Raw genomic sequence first — 27,625 nt, forward strand, 5'->3', positions numbered from 1 at the left:
CATAGCCGTGCTTCATCAAAAGTGTTCATGACAAAGTCTGTAGCCAAGTCACATGTTGATAAAATGTAAGCATACAGCTTCATGTCCATCTCATAACAGCTCAATCACCCCAATGTTTCTTTTGCAAAGTCTATCATCATGTGAGACTGATTAGTTAAGCCCACTTTAAAGTTATCAAAAACTGAACTTGTTGCAGTAAACTAATCATCAGAGTGGTAGAATAGTAGTATAAAATGTGCCTACTAGCAGTACAACTTGTTTATCCTTTGTTTCTTTTTCATGACAAGAGAGACGCTGTCAGGAGTTTTTTGGAGCAAGGGATTGTGCATATGTACATACACATGCATGGTGCATCAAATAAAGAATTGCCCATTCTCCAGAGCCAGGTGGTTATGTGGGGCCCACATGTGTACATGTAGGACAACATGTACATAGTGCATCGATTTTCACTATTACCAGTACCAGTGTGTTTTTTCTACAATAAGGAGGAGTTGGTAGCGCGTAAAAATTCTCGAGGAAGCTATCCGCGGGCCGACGACATGAGGTAAGCGAGTGCGTCAGATGGCATCTAGTGGCGTCAGGAGGCCGAATGGGGTCAATATTTGCACGTGGATGAGTACAGACACAACCTGGGTGTTTGCTTGTGAGAATTATGCAGAAAGATCATCATGAGGACCAATTTTTGGGGCCACTTCACGTGGTTGCGAGATGCATTATTGAAAAGAAATGAGTGCCAGGTGTGCGGATGATGCAAAAAGGTGACAACTATGCACTGCGAAGTCAATTTTTGGCCTACTCGGGGTCCGTTTGAGGTCATCTAAAAGGCCAAGGGTGCCCAACTAAAAAAGCTAAGTGTGGGAACTGAAAAAACAGAGAGAAGACATGAAAAAATGTGGAGAAGAGACGAGGAACAGCCGCAGGTGTGGTTTTGGGGTTTTTGGAGCCTGTTTTGGCCGTAAACTGCTAATCCGAGGTCGAATTTGAGCACTTTGACATTGTAGACTGGGGTTTTGGGCCGTTCCGGACGCGATGGCGCTGTCCATTTTTCCAAATTCCTCCCTTTTTTTCTTCTGTTTTGGCTGTGTAAGTTTCTCCTATGAGCAAAGTTTCTGCTCCAGTTTGTGATTGTATCTGGCTTATTTTAACCATATTGTGTGAGCTATTTGCCCCTTGGTGTTGGCCCAAGCTCATTTGTATCTAATTATCATAAATTCCCCTCTTTTGAGCTGAGTTTTTTGGGGGGGTGTGTGTGTGTGTGTGTGTGTCTGTGTGGAGTGGGCAAGTGGATAGTCTCTCTCGTCTCACTCCATAGGTGTGTTCCCTGTCTCGGCCAGGTGTGTTGTGTAAGCCGAGTGGTGCCCCATAGTGTGTGTGTGTATCTTCCCAAGAGTGTGTGTCGGGTCGTTATAGAGGCGTTCTGTGTGGTTCTATCCCGCTCACATTCTTTTGGCGCCCCCACGGAGGATCTTCTTCGAGTACCTTCTGCTTCGGGCTTCGAGCTTCGAGATTCAGGATTACAAGTTGCAGACTACAGGTTATAGGTTACAGGGACAGGGACAGGTACAGGTGATTCACACAAGTACAGGTAGCTGGAGTACAGTGATATACTAGCAGTGGTGTCACTTGCAGCTGTTGTGGGTATGCATCATTTGGCGCCTGTTTGAGCGCATTGTCTGTTGGATTGTATGTTACTTGCGAAAACTGCCATTGTACGCCTTTGTGGAGCCATATTTGGTTTTATTTGGTAGTCCTAGCCATTTTTGAGACTTGGTCTGGAAGATAGTCATTTCTGAGACTTGACTATACGCGATTTGCATGAGCCTTCGTGTGAGGGTCGATAGCGTGAGGTTTTATTGAGCTGGGGGATTCTCAAATGTGGAGATCCTTTCGGTGATACAGGTAGCTGGAGCACCCTTTTTGTGACCTCACCATAGGCTATGTACTAGTGAGTCCTATTTGATGCTCGGGTTCTATTGTTGACAGTTTATGCATACATATACAGTCTATATTTTGGGTTCTTACTGCTCTACTTCTGGGGAAACTCTGCCAAAAGTTTTCCAAATTTTGATGGATGGTTTTTTGGTCTTTTGAGCCATTTATGTTGTTATGCTAGTGAAATTTTGGCAAAATCAGAGATAAGACAGGTGTGCTTTCTTGGGAGCTTCATGGTTGGCTTTAATGGATAATCAAAATGGACCTCAATTCACTCCTTTTCATTTAACTCAAAGAATCCATATAAATGTTCATGTGTCCAGGAAGATTTTTTTCCAGCAGCGGATAGTCTTTATATTTGGGCCAAGAAGATTACGAGAGATCCTGGAATGTCCTTTGCCTGTTGTAATTCCGATGATTAACTATGAAAACTCATTTGATGTGCATGTGTTTGTCCTTATCTAAAGCTTGAGCTCCATTGAAGTTTCTGGGAACTGAGTCAGTCAAAAAGTTTGGGTTCTTGTACGTGTGTTTGAAGGGGTTCTCAAAGCATAGTAGCTTGGGTAGCCATGGCTTTCTCTTATCCGGAATTTCATGGAAGAAGTGGTGAAGATGCGGAAGACTTTCTGGAGCAAGTCGAGGTGGCATGCATAAGCAACAATATGTGTGATGAGGATAAGATTTTGAGGCTATTTGGATTGCTTTTGAAAGATGAGGCCCGTGTTTGGTTCAGGGATTTGGAAGCTAAAGAAGCAGTGGCTTCTTCTTATGGTTTGAGTCTTGACAAGTTTATAGAAGCATTTTTAGAGTGTTTCCAGGTTTTTGAAGGTACAAATGCAGTATGGAATGATCTCAATGCTCTTAAGCAAGGTTCTTGTCAAGGTGTTGATGCCTATGTACAAGGTTTTATAGATTTATGGACTCGTTGGTGTGTTGCTCTTAAGGATGAGACCCCCCCTTGTTCATTGAATAAAAGTTCTTTTGTTGATGGTTTGTCACCTTGGTTGCGGTTCGAGGTTGAGTTGAAGAGGCCCGAGTCTTTTGAAGATGCAGTATGCATTGCAAAGCACAAGGAATGGAAGTTTAAGCGTCTTGAGGAACATGGTATCAGTACAGGTATGCATGTGCAAAATGGATTTGACATGGAAGATGAAGTTAAGCCTAAGCAGGTGAAAAGTAGCCTATCCTATGATGTTTCTCGTTTCTTCCCAAGGTCTATTGTGAAGCGTAAAGAGGTCTTGCAGGTTGACAGGTTTATGGAAGAGCCTAAAGAGGTGAGTAATGCTTTGCATACAGGATTGAAAAGTCTTGAAGAGGATGCATTGGATACTTGTGTACCTTGTGATTCTGGGTGTGAGTGTGAGGTCAAGGTTATTGATGATGAGCACGTATCTTTGGATACTAGTTCCTTGGAAATTAGGGAAGAGGGCAAGGTTGAGAGCCATTTTGTGGATTTGTTGGATGTGGAGCCTGTTTGAAGCCATATTTTGATGTATGTACAGTGATTGAACCGATTTGTGAGCATGATTGTGGTTTAAAGCAGGGATTTGTATTCTTGGAGATTGATGAACCCATACTAGAAGCTATGGATAGTGGTGCTAGCCATGATTATGATGTGGATAAAGTTATGTGTGATGATGAGTATGCTTATGATGATGAGATGGGGTTTGGCATATATGAGTCCAATCTCAGCTATGTGGATGCCTATGCTAGGGATATGTGTGCTGCGGGGATACTTTTGTGCTTTGGATATCAACAACTTTACCTTCACACAATGCTTTTAGCTACTTGGATGCATGATTTTCAGGTTGTTGCTATGGATGGTGAAGCCAAGATGCCAGGTGATGAGTCACTTGAGTTGTCTCTATCGGTTGGGTTGAATGTGGCATGCAATATTTATGCTTTTGGAACTCCATACAGGGCGGATGTGTTAGTTGGATATGCCTATGGTGCATTTTGGTTGATTGTTGAAAAATGTAGGTGTGGTGTTATGATGCTTCTTGTGAATCAGGCAATATGCCTTTGGCCTTTTGATCCAGGTGGAATGAGCATCTACTAGTGCTGCTGCTGAGCATGAATGCTCCAGCAGGCTAGGGGGTGGGCAAATTATGTCAGGAGTTTTTTGGAGCAAGGGATTGTGCATATGTACATACACATGTATGGTGCATCAAATAAAGAATTGTCCATTCTCCAGAGCCAGGTGGTTATGTGGGGCCCACATGTGTACAGGTAGGACTGCATGTACATAGTGCATCGATTTTCACTATTACTAGTACCAGTGTGTTTTTTCTACAATAAGGAGGAGTTGGTAGCGCGTAAAAATTCACGAGGAAGCTACCCGCGGGCCGACGATATGAGGTAAGCGAGTGCGTCAAATGGCATCTAATGGCGTCAGGAGGCCGAATGGGGTCAATATTTGCACGTGGATGAGTACAGACACAACGTGGGTGTTTGCTTGTGAGAATTATGCAGAAAGATATTCATGAGGACCATTTTTTGGGGCCACTTCACGTGGTTGCGAGATGCATTATTGAAAAGAAATGAGTGCCAGGTGTGCGGATGATGCAAAAAGGTGAAAACTATGCACTGCGAGGTCAATTTTTGGCCTATTCGGGGTCCGTTTGAGGTCATCTAAAAGGCCAAGGGTGACCAACTAAAAAATCTAAGTGTGGGAACTGAAAAAACAGAGAGAAGACCAGAAAAAACGTGGAGAAGAGAGGAGGAACAGCCGCAGGTGTGTTTTTGGGGTTTTTGGAGCCTGTTTTGGCCGTAAACTGCTCATCCGAGGTCGGATTTGAGCACTTTGACATTGTAAATTGGGATTTTGGGCCGTTCCGGACGCGATGGCGCTGTCCATTTTTCCAAATTACTCCCTATTTTTCTGTTGTTTTGGCTGTGTAAGTTTCTCCTATGAGCGAAGTTTCTGCTCCAGTTTGTGATTGTATCTGGCTTATTTTACCCATATTGTGTGAGCTATTTGCCCCTTGGTGTTGGCCCAAGCTCATTTGTATCTAATTATAAAAAATTCCCCTCTTTTGAGCTGAGTTTTTTGGGTGTGTGTGTGTGTCTGTGTGGAGTGGGCAAGTGGATAGTCTCTCTCCTCTCACTCCATAGGTGTGTTCCCTGTCTCGGCCAGGTGTGTTGTGTAAGCCGAGTGGTGCCCCATAGTGTGTATGTGTATCTTCCCAAGAGTGTGTGTCGGGTTGTTATAGAGGCGTTCTGTGTGGTTCTATCCCGCTCACAACGCGATATATTTGAGTTCCTAACCACTAGCAATAGAAGCTCCTAGCCTCTGGATAATTTAAATATTTCACTGAAATATATATATTATACTAATTTTTAACTTTGTAACTGAGTGTCTAATTTTCTTTATGTATAGTGCATTTTCTTTAACTCTATGTGGTTGAATCGGAAACACTTTTGCAAACACCACATTGATGAACGTTGAACAACCATGGATTGTGGTGTCATGGGCAGCTTTGAAAAAAATGGTGATGAAGCCAGGTACTATGGGACTATTGAAAGATTGAAAGGATACTAAAGTTTGATTTTAGAACCTTTCATATCTTCATCTTTGAGTGCAAGTGGTTTGCAAATGTGTCTAAATGACATGCGGATGGGCTCTACATGGTGAACTCTAGTGTGTATCACACGGGGAGGTATGACAACTTAGTTTTTTCGTGAAATTGTGATCAGGTGAGTGTAAACATTCTTTACCCTTATTTGCTTGTAAAATAATACCAATGTCACTCATTGCTCTTTAGTTTTCTATAGATCATCTATATCCCATCAATCCATCAACCAAAACATTGGAGCGTAGTTATCGTAACATCTCAGAGAAGAACAATTTTCTCCACTAATAAAGCAAATACCATCTTCACTACAACAAAAAAAGGTGTCATCAACGCAGTGTGTCTCTATACGCGTCGTTGTGAACCTGTCGCTATTTGCGACGCACGTATAGACGCCGATAGCGATGCTAAGTGCCACGCAGGTAGCGACACAGTTAAAAGATGGACACAGCCACAGCCAAACTTCCTACCCTCTGCCCAAGAAAGCAAGCAACACCAAAATCAACCATGATCTCGCGCGCATAAATTTTGATAGAGTTCCCTTTGTTTTTACATGCTATCCATGTAGGATCTCACATGAGATTTAAGGCCAATGAAAGACAACCGTACCAATTGAAAAGCATAACCATAACTTAAAATCATAACCATAACTTAAAAGCATAACCATAACGAACCATAACCATAACTTAAAACTATAACCGGCCATAACTACTTTGATCAAAACCATAATGTAAATAACCATAACCATAAACAAAATTAACAATAACCATAAGCATAACCAGAAAGGGAAACAATAACTATCTATACAATGACAATGACAATAATCATAACCATAAGGGAAACAATAACTATCTGAACACTAACTGTCTCGACAAAAAAGAGACACAGAAGCGTGTCTGTGTCTCACAAAGCATATATATGAAATCTGGTCCATTAATGACTAGGCATTGCAACCTGCACATAGGACAACTCACAAAATTAGTATTAATATTACTTCACATATACTGACTTGATTAAATCAACTCACACATATTAACGTCTCACCTCAAGCGATCATTGAGACTGTAAGGCCTCCCAGTCTACAGGCTCTCCTAAAGCTTCAAGATCATTCAGTACTTCATAGATATCTCCGCGATATCCATCTGACTCCTCCTCGCGTGTTGGAGCTCAATGCATCACAAGATTCTACGTTTATACAAAAATCAAAGTAATAAGAATACATGATTCATCGCGTTTTAAAAAACGCCATAGTTAAGATTGGATTAGAAACTCACAAACTCATAGCGAAAGGTGTTGAAGCCTCCGCTGCCAAGATGAGATGTCCCCCTAGTCATCTGTCGTACCTTCACGACCTCACGCTGCTGTCTGAACAGCGTGGCCGCTGTCCGCTCATCCTCCCTAATCTGCAGCCACGTCTCGTGTGGGATGCCCGAAGGCTTCGACGAGCCGTTCCTGAAAGCCTTCCGAGCTACATCTCGTCGATGTTTCACGGTGTCCCGTGAAACACCCTTGATCCACCTCCTCGGAACAACGGAAGAACCCAGAGCAGGCTGGTACTCTCTCATGATGGTCTCCACTATGTAATTGACTTTTTCCTTATCCTGATCACCCCAAGACGTTAGAAGGTTGATCTTGGCCTTCAAATACTTGTTTATTTGTTGGAGCAACCTGAACCACAAACCACCATTGTCGCTCTTGAGGGCCCGGTACAAAGACCACTTGCTCGCAATGTTCGGGGAGAGAAAATGTGTCGCTCGCATCTGTCCAAATCTGTGTAGAATCTATTTTCACAAGTTTGTTTCCATCTCTGCGTACCGTTGCATTGCGACCAGAAGTAATCACCTTGAACCACTTCACCTCTCTCTTTCTCTCTCTTGCTCTCTACTTCCCTATATCTCTAATGATCAAACGAGCGACTGATCTAGGGAGATCTAGACGCCCACGACTGCGGAGGACTACACAACATCGACAGAGGCTGCATCAGAGGATCTAGCTAGGTTACTTTGGCTCGACATGCACAACGCCCGGTCAGAGTACTGACCATGGAGGAGATCTACCTATCCCAACTAGCTCATTTAGCCGTTTAGTCCACACCCAGCAGTTTAGGATTCCATAATATTTTATTTTTTCATCTTTTTACTCTGACTTTGTATCAGATCCATCACATTATGACTTTCTTGTCTCATGTCTCATAGGTCACTTTGGCCTTTCGAAGACGTTAATATAACATTTCATTTCATTTCTCTCTTTAATTTTTTTTCTTTAATTTTAATTTTCTAAGCATACATTAATTCTCTCTCTCTCTCTCTCTCTCTCTCTCTCTCTCTCTCTCTCTCTCTCTCTCTCTCTCTTTGATTACCTACACACACACACACACATTTCTCTCTCTCTCTCTCTCTCTCTCTCTCTCTCTCTCTCTCTTTCCTACACACACACACACACACACACATTTCTCTCTCTCTCTCTCTCTCTCTCCCTCCTACACACACACCTCTCTCTCTCTCTCTTTCCTACACACACACACACACACCGCTCTCTCTCTCTCTCTCTCTCTCTCTCTCTCTCTCTCTCTCTCTCTCTCTCTCTCTCTCTCTCTCTCTCTATTTCCTACACACACACACACACCTCTCTCTCTCTCTCTTTCCTACACACACACACACACACACCGCTCTCTCTCTCTCTCTCTCTCTCTCTCTCTCTCTCTCTCTCTCTTTCCTACACACACACACACAATGTAGAGGTAGAGAGAGAGAGAGAGAGGGGTTGGGGAGGGTGGAGATGGACATAATACCTGTGCAGCAGGTTTCGGCCAAGATCCGAGCAGGCGAAAATGGCCCCTGCGCGCACGTTTTGCTTTTTTCCCTCAAATTTTTTTGCGTCGCTATAACCATCGCAATACGCGTGGCAAATAAAGCCTTTCCACGCGTATATCGACGCAAACTGCAACGTGCATAGCGACGCACGCTAATGACGTCAATATACACGTGGATAAGCATGGCCGTCGATATATACGCGTCGATATCTTCATTTAGTGTTGTAGTGCTTCCATCCTCTCCCACCTACTACCTTGGATGAGGGTGAGACAAGGGATAGAGAGATTGATGATTCAAGTCCCAATGTTGTCAATCTTAATGAGGATATATGATATCAATGATGATGATGATGAAATGAAAGATGAACGAGTTTGAAGATAATGAAGCTAGCAGATCCACATACAACAATTCAATTTCTCTCTTTATTCAATTTCTCTCTTTATTGATCTAGGAGCCATGGCATTAAATTTAGACCCAGTTACTTGTAGAGATCTTTTTGAAGATAATTTATAAACATTTTGTATATGTCATTGCATGAAAAGTTTTTGTCGTGTTTCCCATTCATGGATTTCTCTCTCTCTCTCTCTCTCTCTAATTTTTTCAACCATGATAATTTGACATCACAGCTACATTTCAACATTGCCCCTAGTAAGCTCTACTTAGTCAATCATTAGACAACAAGTCAACGAATTGGAGAGTCAATTTAAACTAACCTACCCTTGATCACTTGTCACAATGGCTAGTTCATGATAGCAAAGTGTGGAAACATGAGGGCTATGACAATGAAGGGACAGGGATCCTTGAAACTACTAATTACTCGAGAAATGTTGGTTTCCATGCCCCCTACCATTTACAAGAGAATGAGGAAGGTTCTTGAAAATGTGCACACCACTTGCACATTGCTGCAAGATAGAGCTTGAAGAAACTAACATTTGTGCCACCATCTGGTCAAATATGGACGTGCTTCACTTTAACTTGGACGGTGTAGGTAGATGACAAGGGGTTGCACTTGTAGAGCATGCTCGTCTGTGTTTTTATATAACAAGATGAATTGACTACCTCAATTTGTGAGAGACAATCCAAAACATAATGGATGGATGTCGTGGAGGTTTCTCCTGTGGTCATATGCAAAGTCCAAGAAAAAAGTACCCATGCCTCAGTAGAAGATGTTGTCCATGTTTTTCTTCTCATCTTTGATGGTGTTTGCTTTACATGTTGAGTTACGCGCATAACTTTGGGGTGGAGCTTCCTCTTCGTATTTTCATGTTTATCGATCTACATAGCTATTTTTGCATGTTTTAATCTCTCATTTTCAAAAAAAAATCAAAATAATGGTCTCTATGTTTTTTCATAAACAATACGTGAAATTAAAAATAATTTGGTCTTGCCCCCATCTCTCTTCTTTGGCTAAGCCCATTTTGGACCCTCTCTCTACAAAGCACGAAAAAAAATCGCGGTAAATGTTTGCACATGCAAAGTTGGTCTTTGAAAAAAGGAGTACCAAGCAGTGGAAAGGGTGCCTAAAGGTGTGGGTCCAAGTGTTAAATCTGGTATGCAAGGCCTGATGGAAATGCATAATGTGGTTTCTTTGGGCAAAAAAGTCTCTATGGAAGGCCGATTGGGGATGCAAGTCCAAGTTTCTAGAGTGCTATGCTAATTCCCAGGAATGTATTTTTCAAAGTTCTCTAGAGGACAGTCCAGAAAGCTCATCAAATAAAGCCTTGGTGTGAAGGATGTTAAAGTTCAAAGTTAGTAGACTTTGCAGATCCCCGACGGGCAGGGCAGATGGGGATATATGGGGCCAAAGATACTCTCAGCAAAGAGGATTGGAGAGCTCAAGTTATGGAGCATGTCGGTCTTCTTGGATTATCAATCAGAGCTCTAAAGGGAAAGATATGGCTAGTTGAATATATAGTGGGGCTAGTTATGGGCCAACTTGTCCACATCGGAAAATGTGCCAACTGGGGGGTTTTGGGACACAACATGGTTTGAGAATGTCATGTGCATTATATGGAGTTAGCCAGAGTTGATTTCTTGTCAAACGGGATCTCCAAGGTTGAGATATTGTACTAGAAAGTTGGTGCGAAAAGGCGGAAATGCTGTGCCAGATGACTTTTTTTAAAAGTTTTTGACGGCCTCGATTTGCGGGCGTGGTGAAGCAAAACTGATGTGAGGATTGGCAAGTTTGGAGTCGGGGTTACCCACTTTCAATGGGAGTTTGTGGCTGGATCATCCGACCCATGGACAACAAATTGCAAGAGGTGGAAATCGGGGCTAAAAAAGCATTTTTATGATGTTTTGGGTCACGTGTTTAAAGGCCTTTGAGGGCAACCCCTTGAAGATCTGCCACATGGCACAATATAGCCGACATACAATTTGGGAAGCCTCGGGCAAGGGTATATATCCAAAAGCAAGTACACTCCTTGGGTATCACACGCATGGAGTGGGAGAGAGAGCTCCCTAGCTCCTTGGCTATGGCGATCAGTGGCCCAGCCTTGTACGACAGCCGTGTACGAGCGTTGTGTGTTCTATGCAATAGCAATTAGTGGCACTGTGTGGTGGAGGTGGTGGTTGTTGGGCGGCGCCTCCCATGTGGTGTGGTTGATGATGTCGCAAACCCTTTGGAGTTGTTGTTCTCATGCCCACAAAGGAGCCATTACTTTCATTGAAGACAAAGAAGAATCCTTGGGTTGTCAGGGCACCGTGACAACAAAAAATGAGTTCAAAGAGTTGGAGAGGGAGGGGGGTGCTCAAGTGTCGGTAATTGACAAAGGGTATAAAAAATGGTACCCCCAAAGTGGATAAAAATCAACCCAATCTCAAAAAATGAGCTCCTAGAGCTTTACAGTTCAAAGAGAACCCACCCTTTTAAATGTTTCAAGTTAATCCTCCCTATGGGCTTTTTTGCCAGTGAATCTTCAAAAGACCCAGTGAGAGGGTTTTTTCCTCTATGTAACCATGGACCGTGTCTAAGCTTGTGCAAGAAAAATCTTTCGTGCTTTCTCCCTTATTGGTGTTGTTTCCCTGCTCTCCTTCCGTTTCTGCTCATATTCTTTGCGTGTGTTGCTGGTTGCGGTTGCGGTTGAGTGCAACCCCAAACCAAAGTTCATGTGTGCAAAGAGAGAGAGAGAGAGAGAGAGAGAGAGAGAGAGAGAGAGAGAGAGAGAGAGAGAGAGAGAGAGAGAGAGAGAGACGTTTGTGCAAGTCTGCAATGTGGAATTGAAGTGTTGGGAATGTAACACGTGTTGGAGCTTCTGTAAAGTGTATGTGTGCATATTGGTATGGCAAACTAAGCGTGTACAAGTGATTTTTTGTGGATTTTGAAGGCGACTCCCATTGGATTGGGGTGTTGTGTTTACCCTGAGATGTAGAGAGGCATACATTTTGTGTTGTAGTTTTGTTCCCCTTCCCCTTTCCATCTTCAGGTGCCCCCACTGAGGAGCATGCTTATTGCTCCCGTTGGTGAAGAGAAAATAGGTTTTTGCATTGGTAAAGATGGTGTCTCGAAGCTATGGTCCGATTTTCACTAGTGGTAAGAGTCTTGACAAGTGGATTGTAGATTTCAAGCTGTATATGCGGCCGTTATGTATGTAAAATGAGGAGAGAAAGATGCAAACTTTTCCATTTGTGATGCATGGCAAACCAAAAGTGTGGTGCAAAGCATTGGAAGGTGAATCAAGGCTTGCTTGGCCGGCTCTACCAGTGCGGTCTTACATGACTTTTCTAACGAAGCGTCCCATTTGAAATGGATGTCAAATTGAAGGCGCTAAACGAAGATGTAGGTGAGTAGTTTGGACTATTTCTAGCTTTTTTTGAAGCTTGTTCGGAAGAGTTAGCCGCAGTCATGCAGCTGGCTAATGGCGGTTACTTTAAGATGGAAAAGTTCATGATGTGCCTACATCCTAAAGTGAGGGAAAGAGTACATTTCAAAATTTCAGAAAACTATAATGGTGCGGTAGCACTTGTGAATGCAAAGAGTAGGAAAATCAAAACGAAAATTGAGCAAGGATTGTCATGCTATGAAGCGATGGTTCCTACTCAACCAAAGGGTCCTAGGGATGTTGCTCATGAGGAGAACCACGGGGACTAAGGAGTGGCACTCGTGCCGTAGAATTTGGTGTAAACTATGCAAGATTTGTTTGAACAACTACAAGAAATGTGGCTAAGCATGATGGATAGAGGACAACCACGAGGAGCAAGGGGCCAGGCAAGGACGCTACCAGGTAGGTACTATAATTGCTGTAAAGAAGGGCATTATACATCAAGTTGTAGAGAATCCAATGTAGTCGGTCCCTTCGGATAGCATTGAAGTCCCTAGGGTGAACATCATTGGTGTGGACAAGTAGGATGTTGAAATTTTGGCCAACAATAGGGAAAGAGTGGAAAGGGAAACAGAAATCGAGCCAGAACTAGATCTCATAAAGGCAAAGAGATAGTGTATGAGGGTAGGGAGTAGCCGAAAACTAGCAAGAAGAGAAGGCATCACAAGATCCAGCAAGCAGATTTTTAGTTAAGGCCCGACTACCTTGAACATGATTTCATAAGTAATGTGCAGAACCAAAAGTCTAACATAACTTTCAGTCAATTGTTGGCTTTGAATCCTAAATCAAGAAGTCAATGGTGTACAATTGTGAGCACGAGGCTACCAAAAGATAAAGGCAATGTGCAGGCAGTGTAAAACATGGCACTCAGGGTAGGTAGCCCGTTAGATGTTTTTCCTTTGGTGGATGCTCTCATCGAGAAAAGCACATAGTTTCAATCTTATATAGATGATTGAGCACAGGTTTGCATCATGTCAAAAATTGCAATAAGGAAAACAGGTGTTAAGGAAGTAGCCAACTCAAATGTGTGCATGGGGAGGGCTAACGATGCTAAAGCTAGGTATTTGGGCGTGGATCATGATTTAAGAGTGAAAGTTATGGGTAGAGAGAACTTAATTAATTAATTACATGCATCTAAATTCTCATTGGACCTCTCTAAAGGCCATCCAATAGGATTCAGGCACACCATGAGGGCAACATGGGTAGGGGCATGACAAACATTTGTGTACCAACTCAGTAAGACAAACTTTGAGGTCCACAATATTGTTTGCAATTTCCTTTTTAAGGTTTCTAAATTTCATGTAAGCACATAAAGTTTTTGTTGAGCTTTCCGTCCAAAATGTCATCTCTTAAAACGGGTTGATTGCTGGATAATCCCAGCATGGTTAGGGCAAGCCTTGAAATATGGGCCAAAGAATTTACAATATAGGACAGACTCTGAGCTCCACAATATTGTTTGCAATTTCCTTTTTAAGGTTGATGAGTTTCATGTAAGCACATAAAGTTTTTGTTGATCGTTCTGTCCAAAATGTCATCTCTTACAACGGGTTGATTGTTGGATAAGCCCATCATGGTTATGGCAAGCCTTGCAATATGGGTGAGAGAATTTACAATGAGATTTCTAATCAGGGTGTGTTGGAGAAACATGTCATGCTTTGCAATGCTTTGGTCGGTTTGTATGCTAAATGTGGTGCCCTTATGAAAACACAAAAAGAATGCGATGTTCGACAAGGCTATGCCATGGAAGCTTTGTGATGTTGCTCACTAATTGTGAAGGGAAGGCCTCTCTCCAGTTGCAATCACCTATGCCATGGCAAGGAAGCCATGGAATGTTTTTACCAGATGCAAAGGGAAGGCATGTCTCCAATTGCAATCAACTATTATTTCACCTCGAAGGCTTGTGGCCTTAAACAAGATCTTCCAATGGTTGGGAGAATTCATGATGTGGTTGCTAGTCAGGGAAACATATAGGAAATGCTTTCATCGATATTTATGCCAAATGTGGTGACCTTATGAGAGCAACAAAGGTCATGGATGAGATGTCACCTTCTGGAGCGTGTTGATTGCAGGATATGTGAGAGATGGTTATGGCAAGGAAGATCCCAATTTTTTAACTAGATGCAAAATGAGGGTTCCTCACTCAGAAGGAGACTAAAATCCTGTGCTTATAAGAAGGATTTGTACCAAGTGAGTAGGATACACACTCAACTCCATAATAGTGGGTTACTTCTCCTTTGGAATGTTTTCACTTGGAATCTGTTAATTGCAGGGTATTATCAACATGGTTGTGGAAAGGAAGCATTGTTTTGTTTGCACCCCAAAGGGAAGGCTTGTCTCGAGGTGGAGTCACCTACAATGGCACCTTGAAGGCATGTGGCCTTACATAAGATGTTGACATGGGTGAGAGAATGCACCTTATGATTGTTGGTCATGAACTATTAGAGAAAGATGTGCTTGGTGGTTCTTTAGTTTATCTGCTCCTAGTGGGAGCTTTGTCAAATCATGCTCCTCGTATTTCAAATGTTGTTGATGGGTGGTATCCTGAAGAATATTGTGATTTGGATACATATGAAGATGATGATGATAATGGCTATCATAGGCAGCCCATCAAGAATGGTTTCTTGCACATGAAATTGATTACCCTAGTGACCGACATGTATGCCAGATGTAGTGTGCTTGAGGAGCTTTCTGTCTGGAATGTTGTCTCTTGGAACACACTGCTCTCTAGATGCAATCATCTATGCGTGCATCTTGAAGCATGTGGCTCTACACAAGATTCTGATATGCACACAAAAATTCATGATGATATTGTTAGTCAGAGGCTATTGAAAAGAGATGTCGTGCTTGGCATTGCCATGGTTGATATCTATGCCAAATGTGGTGCACTTCAGAAAGCACCAAAAGTGCTTCAGGAGCTTACTGTTCGCATGGAATGCACTGATTACGGGATACACAAAACATGAGTAGGGAAGGCATGTCTCTAGGTGGAGTCACCTACAATGGTAGCTTGAAGGCATGTGGCCTTACTCAAGATGTTGACATGGGTGAGATAATGCACCTTATGTTTGTTGGTCACGAAATGTTAGAGAAAGATGGTGGTGCTTTAGTTGATATGTTCCTGGTGGGAGCTTTGTCAAATCAGGGTGGTATCCTAATGAATATTGTGATTTGGATACATATGAAGATGATGATGATCATGAATATCATAGGCAGCCCATTAAGACTCGTTTCTTGCTCATGAAATTGATTACCCTTGTGATCGACATGTATACCAGATGTAGTGTGCTTGAGAAAGAACAAAAAGTGCTTCAGGAGATTTCTATCCGGAATGGCGTCTCTTGGAACACATTGCTCTCTAGATGCAATCACCTATGCATGCATCTTGAAGCATGTGGCTCTACGCAAGATGCTGATATGGACACAAAAATTGATGATGATATTGTTAGTTAGAGGCTATTGAAAAGAGATGTCGTGCTTGGCACTGCCTTGGTCAATATGTATGTCAAATGTGGTGCACATTAGAAAGCACCAAAAGTGCTTGAGGAGCTTACTTCGCTTGGAATGCACTGATTGCGGGATACACAAAACATGAGTAGGGTCAAAAAGCTCTAGGCTGTTTTCAGCTGATGCAAAGTGAGGGCCTCTGTCTAGATGCAATCACCTGCAGGTGCCAAATGTATGCCAAATGTGGTGTACTTCACAAAGCACAAAACATGCTTTGGAAGCTTCTCTTCTTGTCCTGAAGGTCGTCTCTTGGAGTGCATTGATTGTTGCGGAATATGCCCAATAGAGATAGGGCCAGGAAGCTCGAGGCTGTTTTCGGCAGATGTAAAGTGATCGCATCTCACCAAGTGCAATCACCTACACTTGCATCTTAAAGGCATGTGGCATTATGCAGACGTTGATATGGGAAAAGGCTATTGAAAAAAGACATCGTGCTTGGAAATGGCTTGGTTGACATCATGTATGCCAAATACTTACGAAGCTCAAAAAAGTGCTCGACGAGCTTCCTGTCCAGAATGTCATCTCTTGGAACTCTCTCTCTCTCTCTCTCTCTCTCTCTCTCTCTCTCTCAATAATTGTGTTAAGAAATAACTAGAAGTATTAATCTGCTTCAGACTGTCATCTTCGTATCTGCTCCTACGCACTGCAAACTACAATGCAGCTAATGAAGCACTCTAGTTGTGGTATATGTTGCTTGTGACACGGAAGTCGGATGGGAAAGGAGGTTCTTTCTTTGATGCAAATACCTTAGTTTATGCCCAAAAGGTTGATTTTTTTCTTGGTGAGCCAAAGGAACTTTTTCCTCTATCTGGTCGTAGAATCGACCACGTGGCAAAGCTCAAATTAAAGTAAAAAAACAAGTTCGTTAAAAGATGCCAATAAAAAACGTTGTCGTGCAAATAAAAGCAACGTCGCACCACAAGTTGGCAAGTAAACAAAAGCAGATTCACAGAGGCAGCAGTTCGAGAGCAGTTCTAGAAAGGTAGCAGTTTCAAGACAGAGCTCTGTTCACAAAGGTGCATTAGTTCGGAGATGGATTCAAGTAGGCAATGCTATATATTGTGTGTTGTGCGGGCTCTTGGACTCTCAGCGAGCACCCACCTAACCTGTGCGACCTCTTGTTGTGCCCTCACCTGCTGACGGCCCTTGGCATCTTCCAACTGCGCGCTCAGCAAACAGGAGACAGACAGCATGAGTGGGGGCGAGGGTCTGTAGGCCAAGCTCCTCCCTATTCATTCCAACCCCATCGGCATATTGAGTCGACCTTCTTTTGCAGTGAAGCGTCAATACCTTATTATAAGCCTACCTCCACCTTCCCCGCATAGCGGTCATAGCAGCTTTGTGTGCAACAAGACCCAATGGCCAGCTGAACAGTATGTCGAGCTTCAACTACGCCTTACTCAGCTCGTTTCTACAGGAGAAGCTGAAGAAAAAGGATTGCGGAGTATTGGCATTTTTGGAGACAGATATACCAATATGTCAGCACCTATTAGCATCCAACAGCAGTTCAAACTACTGACCATTCAACAACTGGGTGGGATAGCAGAAACTTTACAGACAATATGGCCACTATTGCGGCTTGTAAAGAGCTTCTCTTGCTAAACCACGTGGAGGCGGCAGCCAATGCGGGCGCAATTGAGATTAGCAACAACAATATACTGCATTGTTGCTCTTCAGCAGCTGCATACGAAGCACGGAATGGTGGTGGTGTGGGTTTAAAAGCACAATAGTTACTGTTTCGGAGCTCCCTTCTTGCCAAAAACCACGATTCAGTTCCATGCACGCAGCAGCTCTCGGATCAAGTTCAGATGGCTGCAAATGGCAGACATCAGTTTGGTATGCTATTCCAGGGCGGAGTGTGAAAATCTATTCACATCTTCTCAAAGGTCTTTTGTGCAGCACGCGGTCAAGGTAGAAACTCCATATAGCAGCGATAGTATACCAACGGGCCGAGTGAAATTATTGCCAACATCGACTTAACATTCCATAGCGCAGGGCATGCTACTCTTAATATATTGTCTGAGTACGGAACCAATCTCAGCGTCAGGAAGACAATGTTTTTCTATTGTTGAATGCATTTTGCAACCTCAGGATTCAAAAATTAATTTATTCAGTTATACAATCAATATATCATACATGTTGCGTGCCAAGCGGCTTCAATACATTCCTCATAATACTGCATCTTATCTCGGTTTTCTTGTACTTACTAGCTTAGCATATAAGATCCATTACATCGACAAAAAATTGAGGAGGGTTGGCTGGGATGTTGTGGATTGGAGGGCCGCCAAGGCTTGAGAAGGAGAGTTGGCCACATGGGGTGGTGCAGACGGGTGACATCGATGGGACTGAACATATGGAATCTAGTGGTATGCAAAAAAGGGCTATATTTCTTGCAGGCTTCATGCCGCCACCTCAATTGCATCAGTAACAGAACCACTAGTACCTTTGTCATAAGCACTAGCTTCTTCATCTTTTGGAGGGATCGCATCTAAACAGCCTTCAAGTTGCATCCTTTGATTAGAGATGGGGACACCGACCTCTAGGAAGCAATGATATGGAACGCAGGTTAGTCAACAAGGAGGCAAGGAGACATAATTGCTGACCGAAACAGCTTACAACAGAGAGAGAGAGAGAGAGAGAGAGAGAGAGAGAAGAGAGAGAGAGAGAGAGAGAGAGAGAGAGAGAGAGAGAGAGAGAGAGAGTAATATTGATCAGAGGACATAGGACATAAAGTTATATATGCGTGTTTTGTGTATGGCAGCGAGTATATATATTCACAACACTGCACGTTCCAATTACAGAAGCGCAACTCCAATTCAACGACACTATAAGGTCCATTATCTGCATCCAATTTTTCATGCGAATGCATTTGCTTGGTGCAACACATAAACGCTACGGGGCAGGGCACGGCTTCCGTTTCTTATAATTTTTTGGAGAGACCACAGTGCCAACTCTCCACCATACCTTTGTATGGCACCTCTGTATGACGTGCACTGTATACCTTGCACTTTCAGTCTGTGATGTTTCATTGCAAGATGATATGTTTAACTATTCACATTGCTTTTTTGTAGCTTGACTCAAATATCGACCTATAGATTTGACAATCAAAAAGCAATAATACAACATTACAGGTTAGTAAAGCACCTCATTTTTTGTTGCAGTTCATTCATGCTTTATCTATTTGCTTGTTTTAGTATTTTTTGCATTACTTCCTTTGCTTCGGTTTATTTGGATCTCGTTTTCAAAACTATACACTCGATGTCGATCGGCATCTGCACATGTTAGTTACAGATGCAACTCTTTGCAAACGATTGCTAGCCAATGCATCTGATGTATTACAATAGTGAATACACAAGTAGTGAATGCATGTTGTGTATCATACTAGTGAATTCACCTTGTGCATCTTTACTTTAGCTCTAAATAATTGATATCATACAGCTAGGTGTCTAAATAATTGATGCCATACTATATATGTCCTCGTTTCTCCAACACTAGATGTCAATATGAAGTTCTGAAGACCTAGAAGATTATGGTCCGGGCGTCAATAAGCTAGGGAGAAAACTGCAGCCAACTTGAAACTAGCTTATCGTCCATATGCTAGGTCATGGTTTGAAATTACTGTATTGTATAAAGATTGGAGCATGCTATATGACATCTTTGCTCACAATCTAGAAATATGTCCTTCCTACATGACAGTATACCTCACATATATAGAGATAATTGAGATCTACAGACAAGTGAAAAGAACATTCTTGCTGCCCCCACTTTTGTATTATTGTTGGGCGCTTTGCCATCAGAACGGCAACAACAAGAGTAAGCAGCATTGCATCTACAGTCCATTACCAGTTCAAGATACCAACCACGAATCAATAATATCCCCTCTCTATTCATGAGACCGATGAGCAATATTTGGACATGATAGAGGTAGATATTATAATTATAGATGAGCTACTCATGTTAACCCAAATGACTTTTGACCTTATCGTAAGAAAAAATGTCAATGTAACAAGCAGTACATTGGCAGATAACTTCAACAACAAATGTGTTCTCTTGCTCGGTGATCTTACCCAACTATCCCCAGTTTGTAGTCACGCATGGGAGCTTTGTAACACATGCCATATCACAAGCTCGGTCCACTAGCTACATACAATTTTGTACAAGATGCCATACTCTGTAAGGCATGCAACAGACCCTGAATTGCTTCAGTTCTTAACCATTTTTCGTGAAAGAAAACCAGTCGTAGATGAGATCAATTGTACCTTGGGTGCATGTATTATAGATAAAGTTCATGTGCAAGACTGCATCAACAATTCTACTACGAGAATTAATATGTACTCACAAATGAGACGTCCAACACTATAACAACCTTGCCTTGAATAAGTTGTACAATCAAACAGACATTGCAAAAGTTGAAATGAAGACAGACGCGGGTAACAATATAAATGTCCTTCAGTATTGGCTTCTAATGTCCTTCAATACTGGCTTCTATACCCTAAGCTCAATGAGGTGGATTCAGTAGCAATTGGCATGTGCTGCATGATTATTCTATAGATGTTATATAGCATGGCCCACCAACCAAGACTAGTTTGGAACTGACATTTGAACGATGCACCTGAGCTTGCGACAAGAGGGCCCAATGTGAATGGTCGCATGCTGCAGAATAAAGCAATTCTATTTGATCGAGTTAAAAAAAGCAAGCTAGCGTCATTACGAGGGCAGAAGGAAAAGGGATCGTCGTAAAGCATGGCGAGCGCAATTGACTGCAAGTTGATCATCCTCTTCAAGGGCCGAGCTGCAGCGCATACTGTTTAGAGCCGTTCCCGACCAAGAGGAGGAAACCAAAGGGCGCCAGAGCCTGTAGAGTCAGCGAGGAAGAGTTGACGGCCGAGAGAAAGTTGGTTGACAAGCAACTTGGCGGCGAGGAGTTGTAGGGAGAGAAGCCTCAGGAGCAACAGAAAGAGCGCGCACGAAGGGCGGGGTTGAGCCTCCAAGTTGCAACGGGAGCTGGCGGCCGAGTGGAGGCTATCGAGTGACAAGCAGTAGGAGAAGGTGTTTTCTTAAAACTGAGCAGAGAGCAGAAGCGAGAAGAGGGTGGCCACTTGAACACGGAGTCAAGGAGGGAATTTGAAGGGGCCGTGCAACGCTCTAGAACCGGTTTTGTAGGGAAAGAAGGACGTGCAAAGATTGAGGTTGGTAGCAAAAAAGAAAAACAGAGGCCGGCAGCATCTGAACAGAACAGGGAGACGAGCGGACGAGCAAGATTCTGGTAGAAGGTGGCAAGGGCGAAGCTTGGAGGAGAATGACAGTTGGTGCGATCGTCATCACAAAAAGCAGGAGTCATCAAGCAAGTTTTTGGCGAGAAGGAAACGAGGGCCAAAGGGTTGACAAGGGCGACCAGGAGAGTATATTAGACAGAGCACGCAGCTGAAGACCATACTAACGAGCATATCAAAGAGGAGTTGACGGTCTGCAGGAGAAGGAGCACCGTCAACCAGTTAGCGAGGAGAGGATGCCAAGAAGCAGCGTTTTTTTAATTAAAACTCAAAGTTATTTTTTAAAGAGATCCAACGGGTGATTCCCGCGCAGATTCTCGGCACTTCAAGCCATTATAGATGCGACTAAAGGATTGTTTCAAAGCATCATCTAGATGGTTGATAAGATGTTTGGAAGAATCTTTCGACAGTAAGAAGTAAGCTCAGATACGAAGAGGTTAACAGAAGTGGGTAGTGTAACGTCAAAGGAAGGGCAAGGGGAGATATTGTGTTCTCGTGCTCTATCGACAAAGGGCACCGTTTCTTGTACTTTTTGCTCTTGTTTGAGCATTTAGTTGGATTTGTTTGACTTATTGGTTGCAATCAACTCTAATCAAACTTTAATTTGATAGCAAAAAGATTTTGAGTTTTAAAGTGCGGCTTATATTATTCTGTTGTCATCTCTCTCTCACCATTTCCCACTGTCCGCAGCCCGGTTTTGACCTGGATCAACTCGCGAACATAAAAAACCCTCGACACCGTTTTGTGGCAAACTTAAAGGAAAATCTGAAGTTCAATGTTGATCTGAAAAGGCCTGCTACCTTTGAGGAAGCAGTCACTATCACCGGGGACAAATAATGGAAAGCTCAAAGATTCAATAAGTATGGGAAAGTGGTCCATGTGCAAGGTAATGGTGGCCAAAATGAGAGAAATCAGGTAGAGGATAGAGCCCAACGTGCTTGTGATAGCACTGGATTATTTGTTGCATTGGGTAGAAGCCAAAGTTGTCAAACATATTACTAGTAAGGAAATGGGAAAGTGTGCCAATAGAACTACTTTCTGATAGAGGACCGGGATTTAGAGGAGAACTGTTTGATTTCCTATGTGAAAAGATCAATATATAGCACTTGCATAGTTCTCCTTATTATCCACAATGCAATGGTCTCAATGAGAGGTTCAATGGAGAGTTGTTGAAAATATTGACAAAGATGACCCAGACACATGTAAAAACTTGAGATTCAGAGTTGCTTTGTGCATTATGGGCCTACAGAACTGCTATCAAAATGAGCACATGGTTTTCTCCTTACCACTTGCTCTATGGCAAAGAAGCATTATCGCCAATTGAAGTGGAAATTCCTGCACTCAAATTGTTGTCATTGGGAGATGAAGAGCAAAAGGATACTTGGTAGAAAAGGTTATTGGATTTATAATGTTTGCAATTGGATAGAGTTTTAGCTTTAAGCTACTATGAGGAAGTATCAAAGAAAGCTCATATAAAAGCTAATGAATGTGTGAAGGATAAGGGAATTGGAAAGGGTGATCTTGTGTTGCAATACAATAGTAAGTTGGACAATACTTTCGAGAAAAAAATTCAAACCAAATGGGAAGGTCCTTTTATTGTTGTGAATAAGTTTAACAATGGGACATATTAGTTGGCAGATTGGGTGGTGAACATCACAAATACCGTGTTAATGGTTACAGATTGAAGAAATATCTGGCACGTTTGATGACAATTGTGATAGATGAGATGCTATCAATGGAGGAGGACAATGTGAAGACATCTGAGAGTGTGAATGAGGTTTCTGGGAATGAGCTACATCATTTTTTTGCCTTAAAAACCATCAAGGACTCTACAAGGGGTTGTCAAGCTATGTCAGGCATTTTTTGGATGATCATAAAGCTAGTAGATTGTGTCAAAAAGCTTGCTCACTAGCCTCATGTATATATGTGTACATAGTATTGCAAGTCTTGGGAGTGATCATGTAAACATTCATATACAAAGGTTGGGTTTTTCTGGGCTTGTGTACTATTGTTTTGGGTTTTTTGAGCCCCCAAAATATGGTTTTCGATTATTTTCATCCGTGCTTTATAGCTTGTGAATCGGACTAGTACATCATGAATTATGTTCGTCCGAAGTGGACGGTCTCGACTTAGAAAGTGATTGCTGATACATGCGACAGAAGCAACTAGGCCAACTTGATGATCTAAAATTAGAAATGCTAAGAATTTAAATTTCTAGAGACAGCCGAAGTAATGGGCTCATAGCCGTGCTTTACGGTGTTGCATTTGATGCCCAGAGCGGTGCACTATACTACGGGGAAGTGGGTCCTCAGAAGGGGTCAAGCTAGAAATTTTATGTAGGGAGAGAAGGGATCGACTTGGGGAAGACTGGGAGGAATGTGCCATGTGGAAGTGAAATTATCCCACATGAGAAGAGGAAAGGGGAATGTGGGGGGTGTAAGGGGAGGATGGGGTACCCATTAAGGGTATCAAAGGTGAGAGGAGCTCTCTCAAAGCTTGGCTATGGGGGCTTCTGGACATTTAAAGGAAAAGGGAGGCCATTTTGGACTCGCACTCAGCTGCCCAAGCATGCAGACCTCATTTTGGTCCTCTGGACACTTCGCCCCACCCCTTCCCTTGGTCAAAAAGTCATCGGCTATCCATTTTATATCCAAATTCAGCCCAAAAAAGGACCAATAAAATAAAGACTTGCAAGAGACCCTTGTCGGTTGAGGAGAGAGAAAAAATCTTTGGGTATAAAAGATAAGAAAAGTCCCCCATTATTATAGTACAACACCTGCAAAATTTTGAGAGAGCTAATTTTTTAGCAAGAGAGAGTACACCCCATTTTTTAGTAGCCATAACTCTCATCTTTCATCTATTTTTTGCCTATTAATTAACACTAGAATGGTAACAAGACACTTTTATGTCCTTGGAGACTTTTGTGTCCTGTTAAGTGACCATTTTGCTTGAATTATTTGAAGAGTATGAAAATGAATTTCTAGGTGCTATATATCCACAGAGTTGCCTTATGAGCTGAAAAAAACTTAGCATTTTTTTTTTGAGTATCGATCTCAACATTAACCTTACTCTTGCACAACATTTTTGAACCTAAACTATGTGAAAAAACGGGTCCTATTTTTTGTTTTTTCTCAATTTTTGGCAACTATACCACTCTAAACTTCATGTCTGTGAGGTTTAAATGGCTAGAGGTTAGGCCTTCATAGTTCTCAACATGTTTTGATGCTTGTAGGGAGACCTAAGTGTTAAAATTGAAAGTTATGACCAATTTCCAAGAATTGCATAATCCTGTTTTTTCGCCAAAATTAGCAGTGGATTTCTTGATATCCAAATTCAATTTTGATTGTGTAAGTGTAATGTATAACATAAAGCTAATCTTCCTTGAGTTTTGGGGGACCTAATATGCTATATAGCATAGTATATGATGATGGTTGAGTTTTTTGATTGCTGAAGAATACGATACATTTTAGAGTAGCAAGTATAACTTTCTCAATATTGCTAGTTTCTTAGGCCAATTGTGTGTATTTTGTAGGTAGTGACCATATCTAATCATAGACTACAAACTTGGCTAGATATTGAGTAGTTTCTATGGGTTTCTAGAGGTCATAATGCTAAACCCAGTTTTTTCATGTTTGCTATATTTAGCACTTTATCATTGCCCCAAGGTTCCAATTGTAAAAGATCCATTATCCTTTTGACATGCTCCATGGCTCCTTTTGAATCCAGAGGCCCACTTAGAAAACATGTATATAGTATCTGTATTGAGCGTGACTATAGAAAATTTGATGATAGTCCGCAGAATGGCAAAAATGCAACTTTTTTGTTGGGAAAAAAAATTAGTGAGGTAAAAGCAACCATATGTTTTGGTCACCAGCCCATTGAAGTTAACGGGGCATTTTATCTCATGTCCTACAAAAATCTCCACTCTTATTTATATGCAATCAACCGTGCGAAATTGTTGTTTTGGGCAAAATGCACTGGTCCATCAACTTTGGAGGCTTGTAGTGACCAAGGGATGAGAAAAATTACAAGTTTCTGATTTTTTCCATATGTAGTAGTTATTGAACTATAAGCTCATGAAAGGATTTTTCAAAATGAGTGGATCTACTATGGTTTTGGAAATTTTTTCCAAAACCCTGAAAGGACACTTTTATGTCCTGTTAGGTTACCATTCTAGTGTTAATACTATACAGACATCTCCACATGACGAGCTACGTCATGATGTCCTTGGTTTCTCCTAATTTTGAGTGTGTTTCATGCTTGAAGGGCTCTTCATAAATCTTTATAGGTGCTTATCACAGGTGGTTTCTCCAGTGCAATAGTTCTTCCTTCCGACGGTGTGACTATAGCTCGTGCAAGGCTATAGAGGCACTCGTTTTCCTCGTCGTATGCACGCTAGCACTGTTATAAAATAAGATATATTTTAACCTCTTTAATCTTTTGAATCTAGTGAGAAATCAATGACACCGACATATGAATAGTGTTAATTTGAAAGAGAGTTAACCTTAAAGTAAATGGATTATGATTGCATTTTTTATAGCAACCAAGATAGCCACCAACAATATGCTAGAGCCAACATTGAAGCTAATCTACTACTACATAGTCAATCAATTTAGTGACCATGAAGACATCACTATGAGAAATGGCTCGTTCAAGTTTGTGTACAAAGCACAAGAATTGGAATGAAGATTAATGAAATGCTACTCAAGGATTCTTTTTGTTGGTGCTATCTTTTTAATATTCATGTTTCAAATAAAAATACAATTCATCTTGTCACTCGATAAAAATGGGTGTGTGAAATCTTTAGAAATATTTTTGCAACAATACAATATATAAATGCTATCACTAGGCATATGTATATGAATCCGTCTCATTATTCCTATTGTTGTTATATTATGGTGGGAGTTGTTTACATGGCAACACTCTCTATGACAAATCCATTTTCTTTTTCATCAAAATATCTAGAGATATTTCAATAAAACCATGTTTGTGAAGAAAATATTTCAAGATATATATGGATGTTTTGAATTGTAATTGGGAGGATGGTGTTCGTAGACATACTTCTACTCACACGATCTTTGTTATGGAAGTCATGTTATTATATAAAGCTCACCACATATTCCATAAGACTTTAATAGCACAACAACATAGCACATGTGACTTTTCATGTTGAGACAATTTAAGGTTATGAGTGGGAGCCAAGTAGAGCAAGAGGTTTAAATCATATTCACAGTCACGAATAGGATCTACTGGTATTGCATGTGCTGAGGAGCATGGATGGACTCATACACACATGCTAAAAAGAGAATGGACAAAATATATTGAATGTCTTAATTGTGAAGATACATGTCCTTGATTTACATGGCAAAAAAGTAGCTTCCAAAAGACGAAGAGCATGATGCTCCAAAAAAATCATGTAACCAAGAGGGGATGATATAGTCTAGCACGGCTTGTTGATGACATGTCCACACAAACGTGCATTTGCAGGCAGATAACTATTAATGAGGACATAAAAACATCGAGAAGAACAAAAATCTTGTATCCTCAATGGAGAGAGAGAGAGAGAGAGAGAGAGGAGACGAACGGAGAGAGAGGTAATACTAATCACTAGAAAATCTTAAAAAGGAGCCTTTATAAGCAATAGGGCTTGAAAGTTCGTTGATGCTCAACTACCCACGCCCATCAAAGGACATGTCAACTTGATAGGGATTGAGTGTGCCTACTAATGGACACGTGCATTGTAACCTTTACTTTTGAATAAAGCTATTGGAAAGTTTACCTCCTCTTAAGGAGGCCCTTCGAATACCAATGGGACTTAAGGTTTGTGTTTCCAACAAGGTAGTGATGAATATTCACAGGATGTTGAGGCTAGATCTAGAGATTTCTTTCAAGGCATACATTGGTCACACTGCTTATTGGTATTTGACGCTAAGAGGTTGGAGTCTCATGATACAGTATAACATACGAGGATCTGTTAAGGTGACACACCCTTATCTATCATTTCATCCTCATGATAGGAATTGTCCTCCTCATGGGGGTGCACTATGTAATCATGTTAATGTATCACATTAGTTCAATAGGAGGGTTTCTTAAATGAAAATATTCCTTCTCTAAGGAGCCTCATCCACGCTAGAGATGCAATGCACTTGATAGAAATGGCTAAAATCAATTAACCTTGTCAAGTTGGATGCAGTTGCTCATGAATTCTTATAATCACATCCTTGTGAAATTAATATTCAATATATATATATGTGTGTGTGTGTGTGTGTGTGTGTTGTGTGTGTGTGTGTGTGTGTGTGTTTTCAATTGTAATTTGGAGGATGGTGTTCATACACGTTCTCTTGCTCACAAGATCTTTGCTATGGAAGTCATGTAAAACTCACCACATACTTTGTAAGACCTTAATAGCACAACCACATAACAAAGGTAATTTTTGACGTTGAAAACATTTCAAGGTTATGAGTGGAAGACGAGCAAAGCAAGTAGTTTGAATAATGTCACGTTCATGAATAGGATCTATTGGTATTGCATGTGTTGAGAAATATGGATGGACTCATATGCACGTGCTAAAAAGAAAATGGACGAAATATATTGAACCTCTCCATTGTGAAGATACATGTTTATGGATTTACATGGAAAAAAGGTAGCTTCCAAATGACGGAGAGCATGATGGTCCAAAAAGATCATGTGACCAGGAGGGGATGCTTTAG

This window comes from Adiantum capillus-veneris, chromosome 26 (genome assembly GCF_014529385.1).
Source record: "Adiantum capillus-veneris isolate H3 chromosome 26, ASM1452938v2, whole genome shotgun sequence".
NCBI lineage: Eukaryota > Viridiplantae > Streptophyta > Polypodiopsida > Polypodiales > Pteridaceae > Adiantum > Adiantum capillus-veneris.